Genomic DNA, 7,730 nt, shown 5'->3' with positions numbered 1-7,730 from the left:
CAAGTGGCTGACCCAGGTTTGATCCCCTGAACGGTATATCTGATCTCCCCAGCCTTACCAGGAGTGATTCCTGATTACACATCAGGAGTAAGTTCTGAGCACAGCCGAGTTTGGCCCCCACACGAAACAAAATACCATTCTATTCTGAGACATTCATTAAGAATGGGGAAACACTGGAGAGATAGCACAGCGGGTAGGGCGGTTGCCTTGCACGCGGCCGACCCGGGTTCGATTCCCAGCATCCCATAGGGTCCCCCAAGCACTGCCAGGAGTAATTTCTTTTTTTTTTTTTTTGGCTTTTTGGGTCATACCCGGCGATGCACACACAGGGGGTGCTCCTGGCTCTGCACTCAGGAATCACTCCTGGTGGTGCTCAGGCGACCCTTATGGGATGCTGAGAATCAAACCGGGTCGGCCACGTGCAAGGCAAATCCCCGACCTGCTGCTCTATCCATCACCCTAGCCCCAGGAGTAATTCCTGAGTGCAGAGCCAGGAGTATATTTTCTTTGCAACAACCTGTCCGTGATGATTCCCAACAGTTATTTCACTCCTAAGAGCCCTAAAGGGCATAAGATACAACCCCTAAATAAACAAGGGGATGGAACTATTCACAGACAGAGGTGAGATTCATGCATGCGGGGTCCCGCAGCTCAGCACTGCAGCAGAAATGAGTTCTGCTTCTCCAATCCAGACCAGCAGAGGAAAACCCACAGAGGTGGGAAGGCCGGTACCCCATCCCCCGGGTGCTGATGGGAAACTCTCCTGCCCTCCGGCGAGCTGGGGTTCCTGTTTATGTAACATCTTCCACAGACAAAGGGACATCAAGGGGACATCACGGGACCGAAGGAAGCAAGAGTAGCTTGCCACGGGCCGAGATAAGAGTTAGCAAGGTTTGGCATGTGGCTTCCGCTGAGCCTGGCCGCGGACGCCAGGGGCTGACGCTGTCTGCAGGGGCTGACCGCTGCCCTTCCTGGCGGCGAGCAGGGAGGGACCCCGTTGGATGTGGACATCCTGCCCTTCCCCACGGATGGGGTGTGGGGGTCAGAACGTGCTGCTTTGCTCTGTGTCTGCCCCAGAGGCTCCAGAACGCCTCCTTCTGCCGAACGGTCGTTCTGGGATGGGGGCAGGGGAACTTCGTAACTGCTGGACACATCGACCCTCCCTTCCTGAACAACCTTATTCCCACTCTGGTCACCCTCACCAGGGCTCCTGCCGAGACCAGGGCACTCACCGTCCACTCCTAGACTATTTTTTTTTTTGCTTTTTGGGTGACCCAGGTTTGATCCCCTGCAACTTATAAATGTTCTCCCCAGCCCTACCAGGAGTGATTTCTGTTTGCACATCAGGAATAAGTTCTGAGCACAGCCGGGTATGCCCCCCACACAAAACAAAATACCATTCTATCTCATCCTATGCTTAGACATTCATTAAGAAACACGGGGCTGGAGCAGGGAGGGCATTTGCCTCACACGGCTCGGGTTCGATTCCCAGCATCCCATAGGGTCCCCCAAGCACCGCCAGGAGTAATTCCGTTTTTTTTTTAGCTTTTTTGGCTTTTTGGATCACACCCAGCGATGCTCAGGGCTTCCTCCTGCCTCTGAACTCAAGGATCACTCCTGGCAGGGCTCAGAGGACCATATGGGATGCCGGAATCGAGCCCAGGTTGGCCACGTGCAAGGCAAACGCCCTCCCCACTGTGCTATCGCTCCAGCCTCAACCCCCTAGACTTTTAAGGGAACGATTCTCCACCACCTACATCAGGAGAGATACAAGCAGGGGGTGTCTGCACTGAGATTCAATCCCTGGCACCATACATAGAGACAGCCAAGCATCACCAGGCATATCAGGGACTCCCCTGCCAAAAAACACCACTGGGGGCCCCCGACATCACTCCATCTTCAGGCCTTACCAGTGAATGGTTGACCCAATTGGCCAAAAAAAATAGCCTCCCAAATAGTCAGGTTCCCCGCCGAGCACTGTTTTGGGAAGACCCAAATGAGTACTATGAGCATGAAAGGGTTAATGTCTAAGCTAAGGGTTAATGTTACTTTACTCCCCAAGGGAGGCTGACTCATATGACCAACTCAGCCCCTTTGATCCACAAGCAGCCAAGGCAGGACACCTTCTGGAATGTTCCTGAGGGGGTCAGGGGGTGCAGCAAACAGGTTGTTAATCATTCTGTTAGCAAATGAAACGGAGTTATTCCTCTTTTCTGCTGCAGAGGGAAAGAAAAAAAAAAGTTGCAGGCCTTGGGCCACCGAATTTCTCAACGTTTCAGAAGGCTGGATTAGTGCTTTCATCTAGATCTTTTATGTTTCACAACTAGTTCTTTCTGAGAGCGGGAGAAGGGAGGGCTTGGGGGTCACTCCGGCCATGCACAGAGGGTCACGTGGTAGCCAGGACTGAGCTGGGGTCCGCTACATGGAAGATCCACGCGATCGCTTTGACCCACAATTGTTGGTCGTTTTGTTTTTCAGTTGAGATATTGAAGTGATGGGTGGGAGAGGGAGAGAGAGAGAGAGAGAGAGGAGAGAAAGAAGGAGAGAGAGGGAGGGAGAGAAGGAGAGAGACAGAGAGAGGGAGGGAGAGAGATCAAGAGAGGGATGAATAAAGAGAAGAGAGAAGGAGAGAGGGGGAGAGAGGTAGAGAGAGGGAGAGAGAGGGAGGGAGAGGGAGAGAGACGGAGGGAGAGGGAGAGAGGGAGAGAGAGAGGGAGAGAGGAGAAAGGGAGAGAAAGAGGAAGAGAGAGGGAGGAAGAGAAAGGGAAGGGGAGAGGGAGAGAGAGGGAGAGAGAGAGAGGGAGAGAGAGAGGGGCAGAGAGGGAGAGAGAGTGAAATGTTCCTGCCATAGAGGCAGGCTGTGGGAGGGAGTGGCAGGAGGGATCCGGGGATATTGGTGGGAATGTGCACCAGTGGAGGAATGGTGTTGAAACAATGTAGAACTGAAACTGGATCATGGAAGCTGTAACTGTGTCCCATGGTGATTCGATGAAAAAAAAAAAACACAGTGAAAAATAAAGAAGTTATGGATGGGCCAGTTTAAAGTCAGTCCTGGTGGGGCTGGGGTGATAGGATGACGGGGAAAGTGTTTTGCCTTGCACATGGCCAACCCGGGTTCAATTCCCAGCATCCCGTCGGGTCCCCTGAGCACCACGAGGGTGATACCTGAGTGCAGCACCAGGAATAAGCCCTGAGCATCGCCAGGTGTGACCACCCTCCAGAAAAAAAAAAAAAGAACCTCGGTCCTGGCCTCACTTCCGGTCCTGGTCCCCTACACAGTCAAGAACCACCCCCAAGCATGGCAGAGAACAAAAACATGAAGTTTTTAAAATCACGTGAGGGTAGTTTGAATTTCAGGCCCATCCATATCGCGTCTCCATACGAAGTCATTCAGAAACTGCCTCAAACGACCGCCTTGACTTCATTTCCCCTTTGTCTATAGAAATGGGCTTCTCTCCATGAAATAGTCTCAGAAGATAAAGTTAAACTCTAATCCAGGGACTGGAGCGATAGCACAGCGGGGAGGGCGTTTGCCTTGCACGCGGCCGACCCAGGTTCAATTCCCAGCATCCCATAGGGTCCCCCAGGAGTAATTACTGAGTACTAGAGCCAGGAGTAACACTTGTGCATTGCCGGTGTGACCCAAAAAGAAAAAAAAAAACTCAAATCCAAATATGTATCTTTGCTTGTTTCTGTTTTGTTTTGTTCAGGTGGGGCCCACAGTGCTCAGGGATTACTCCTTACTCTGTGCTCAGACATCACTCCTGTGGGCTCAGGGGACCCGAGGGGGTACAAGGTTGAATCCTGGTCAGCCCGGTGCAAGGCCAGCGCCATCCCGGCTGTGCTATCTCCCGGAACCCACCGAGCAGCTGTGCTTTGGAATGTTTAAAAGTAAACCCCAAACTCTCCCTGACTTCTATAAAGTTCAGCCTTATCACTGCAAACCACAAACATTTAGTAGAGGCTTTTAAAAGTGGGTGTGTCGTAGAGAAGAGAGTCAGCCAAAATTCGAGTTGTTTGTTTTCTTAAACGTTAGTCACAGGGGAGGTGCTTCGTTAATGGGATTTGAAGGAATTACTTAAACAGAAAAAACAAGTTTCTGGACGGTGGAGACTGCTGAAAGAATGAGTGGGAAGAAGGAAGAGGCCGTGGCCTTTTGTCAGAGGTTTGCCGTGCTTGGCTTTTACACATTCACTCAGCTAGCATTGGTGTCGTCATTAATCAAAGGGTTAAACAATCGATGTGTGTGAGTGTGTGTCTGTGTGAGTGTGTGTCTGTGTGTGTGAATGCATATGAGTGTGTGAGTCTGAGTGTGAGTGTGTGTTTCTGTGTGAGTGTGAGTGTGCGTGTGTGTGACTGAATGTGCGTATGTGTGTTTGAATGTGTGTCTGTGTGAGTATGTGTGAGTGTGTGTTTCTGTGTGTACATGTGTGAACGAGTGTGAGTGTGTTTGTGTGTGAGTGCATGTGTGTATGTGCGTGAGTGTATGTGAGTGTGTGTTTCTGTGTGTATGTGTGTGTGTTTCTGTGTGAGTGTGAGTGTGCGTGTGTGTGACTGAATGTGCGTATGTGTGTTTGAATGTGTGTCTGTGTGAGTATGTGTGAGTGTGTGTTTCTGTATGTATGTGTGTGAACGAGTGTGAGTGTGTTTGTGTGTGAGTGCCTGTGTGTATGTGCGTGAGTGTATGTGAGTGTGTGAGTGTTTCTGTGTGTATGTGTGGGAGTGTGCGTTTCTGTGTGTGAGTTTGTGGGTGAGTGTCTGTGAGTGAGTTTGTGTGTGAGTGTCGGTGAGTATGTGAATATGAGTATGTCTGTGTGAGTGTGTGTGAGTGAATGTGTGTGTTTGTGTATGTGAGTGTGAGTATGTATGTGCGGGTGTTTGTGAGTGAAAGTGTGTGTGTTTGTGTATGTGAGTGTGTGAGTATGTGGGTGATTGTGTTTGTGAGTATGTGTGAGTGTGTTTGTGTGAGTGTCTGTGTATGTGAGTGTGTGTGAGTATGTGAGTGTGCGTGTTTGTGAGTGTGTGAGTGTGAGTGTGTGTGAGTGTATGTTTGTGAGTGTGTGTTGCCTGAGATCAAGCCCAGGGCTTCGCACATGCAAGGCAAGTACCCCATCACTGAGCTAAATTCCAAGCCCCTTTTTCTTTAACCAAAAAGTTTCAGTTTCTTCTTCTTCCTTAGCAACTAAACCACCATCACTTTTAAAGTCTGTGCTTTTGGGGCTGGAGTGATAGCACAGAGGGGAGGGTGTTTGCCTTGCACATGGTCAACCTGGGTTCAATTCCCAGCACCCTGATCACCATCAGGGGTAATTTCTGAGTGCAGAGCTAGAAGTGACCCCTGAGCATCACCGGATGTGACCCAAAAAGAAAAAAAAATACAGTCTGTGTTTTTTCCCTCTTGTATTGAATTAATTGCTCTATTTATCAGAGGAAGCCATTAATAACCCCCACCAAATTCAACTTGGGAAGGGTTGGGAAAATGACATTTCCCAAAAACTTTATTTTAAATTTATTCAATAAAGCCATCAAACCTAGGACGGACCTGGTTCCAGGCTGGCGAGTCGTCTACGACCAGGCCAACATCACGGGCTGGTCCCAAATGCGCTCTGGCATCTAAGTAGAAAGGGTCTTGAATAATTTAAAATAAAGTTTTTGGCCATGACATCTAATACCTCACACCACTCATACTCCAAGAGTAGCACACCACATTTGATGGGGTTTAAAGTAAAAGGCAGGGGCTGGAGAGATAGCACAGCGGGGAGGGCGTTTGCCTTGCACGCGGCCGACCCAGGTTCGATTCCCAGCATCCCATGTGGTCCCCTGAGCACCGCCAGGGGTGATTCCTGAGTGCGGAGCCAGGAGTAACCCCTGTGCATCGCCGGGTGTGATCCAGAAAGCCCCAAAACAAACAAACAAAAAAAAAAGTAAGCAAAGGCAATCAATCTTAGAGGGGAAATATATTTTTACAGATGCATATATATCTAAGAGCTGTTACCGACTGGATTCCACGGGACCTGAAAAGAACACCTGACTACTCACCTACGAGATGTCTTCGTCAAGACCCTCAATGAATGGTTTGAGGCTCTTCGTGTTCCTGGAACGAGCAGATGCCATTGGGAAACACTAGCTTGTAACAGGGATGAATGGAGACGTTACTGGTCCCTGCTCTAGCAAATCGATGAGCAATGGGATGACAAGTGATACAGCTGACTATATATATATATATATATATATATATATATATATATATTTGCTCGAGCGGGCCCAGTAACATCTCCATTGGAGACTTTGTTGTTACTGTGTCTGGCATATCGAATACTCTCGGTAGCTTGCCGGGCTCTCCGAGAGGGGCGGAGGAATCGAACTCGGGTCGGCCATGTTGGCCACTTGTAAGGCGAACGCCCTACCCGCTGTGCTATCGCTCCAGCCCGATATATATAGCTCATCCTTTAACAACATGTTAGTGATCTCTTATAGAAGGGCTTTAACGAACCCTGGGGGAAATACAATAATCTTCACACAGTTTCCTCTAAGGAAACTTTTTTGAAGCATTTTCAGCAATTTATTCACAACAAATAATACAAAATAAATTATTTCTGTTCTGCTTTGGGGCAGAGGTTCGAATTCAGGATGGAAGCATCCAAAATATATGGTGGTGGGAAAGTGTCATGGTGATTTTCAAGGGGTGCCTTCGGAGAGCCCGGCAAGCTACCGAGAGTATTCGATATGCCAGACACAGTAACAACAAAGTCTCCAATGGAGACGTTACTGGGCCCGCTTGAGCAAATATTAAATGTGATCAAATATTGTGAACTACTTTATAAAAATAAAATGAATTTTTTTTAAAAAAAGGAACTGAGATTACAAGACAAGGGAAGCAATCCAGGTCTAGAGCAAACCAAAAAAGAGGGCAGAGGACACGAAATCCCACTAAGCTCTGGCCCAGCTGCCATCAGGACGGACCTGGTTCCAGGCTGGTGAGTCATCTACAACCAGGCCAACATCACGGGCTGGTCCCACAGTTGCCAATCCCAAGAAAACCACTGGAACAAGAACGCAAATTCAGGAAGCTCAGGGACACACAGTGATTTCTTGACCCTTGAGCTGAGCCTTTATTAGATGGACAGAGAAGCCGTCAGCTCATCAGAATTCACACATGCTCTTGAAAACCCTGAAGCTCTCTGACTTAGCCGCTTAGCCAGAGTTAATCACCATCACCATTCGATATGCCAGACACAGTAACAACAAAGTCTCCAATGGAGACGTTACTGGGCCCGCTCGAGCAAATCGACGATCAACGGGAGGGCCTTTACCTTTTACCTTTACCTTAATCACCATCAGCTACAGTGATCGTAAACCAACTCCGTCAGCACTGTGGGTGATGCGTGGACAGAAAGCTGCCATTATAGAAACGCTGCTTCTCACCCCAGATTTGGGGACATTGGGGTGTGAGCTTTTAAAGTCAGGGTTTCAAGGACAGGAGACACAAGGGCCAGGAAGATTGCCCCACAGTTGGCAGGCTGCCTCATAAGCTGGGGGAGAAGGCGGCTGGGATGGAGAAGGGATCACTAAGTCGAGGATGGTTGGAGGGACCGCTCGGGATGGGAGATGTGTGCTGAAAGTAGATACAGGACCAAACGTGATGACCTCTCAGTGTCTGTATTGCAAACCGTAATGCCCAAAAGGAGAAAGAGAGAGAGAGAGAGAGAGAGAGAGAGAGAGAACGGGGG

General features: G+C 49.2%; 1 protein-coding gene across 1 annotated transcript in view; it reads left to right on the top strand.

Moving 5' to 3' along the window:
• Positions 1 to 4,131: 4,131 nt before the first annotated feature.
• FMO2 (flavin containing dimethylaniline monoxygenase 2) overlaps positions 4,132 to 7,730 on the top strand; it is a 34,273-nt gene continuing 30,674 nt past the window's right edge. The window contains exon 1 of the mRNA XM_056108420.1: positions 4,132 to 4,165. The gene's annotated coding sequence lies outside the window, so the exon portion shown is untranslated. The remainder of the gene's footprint in view (positions 4,166 to 7,730) is intronic.

This window comes from Sorex fumeus, unplaced genomic scaffold, assembly GCF_029834395.1.
Source record: "Sorex fumeus unplaced genomic scaffold, SorFum_2.1 ptg000209l, whole genome shotgun sequence".
Lineage (NCBI taxonomy): Eukaryota > Metazoa > Chordata > Mammalia > Eulipotyphla > Soricidae > Sorex > Sorex fumeus.
Note: the sequence above shows the minus strand (reverse complement) of the source record. Positions and strands in the feature narration are given on the sequence as shown.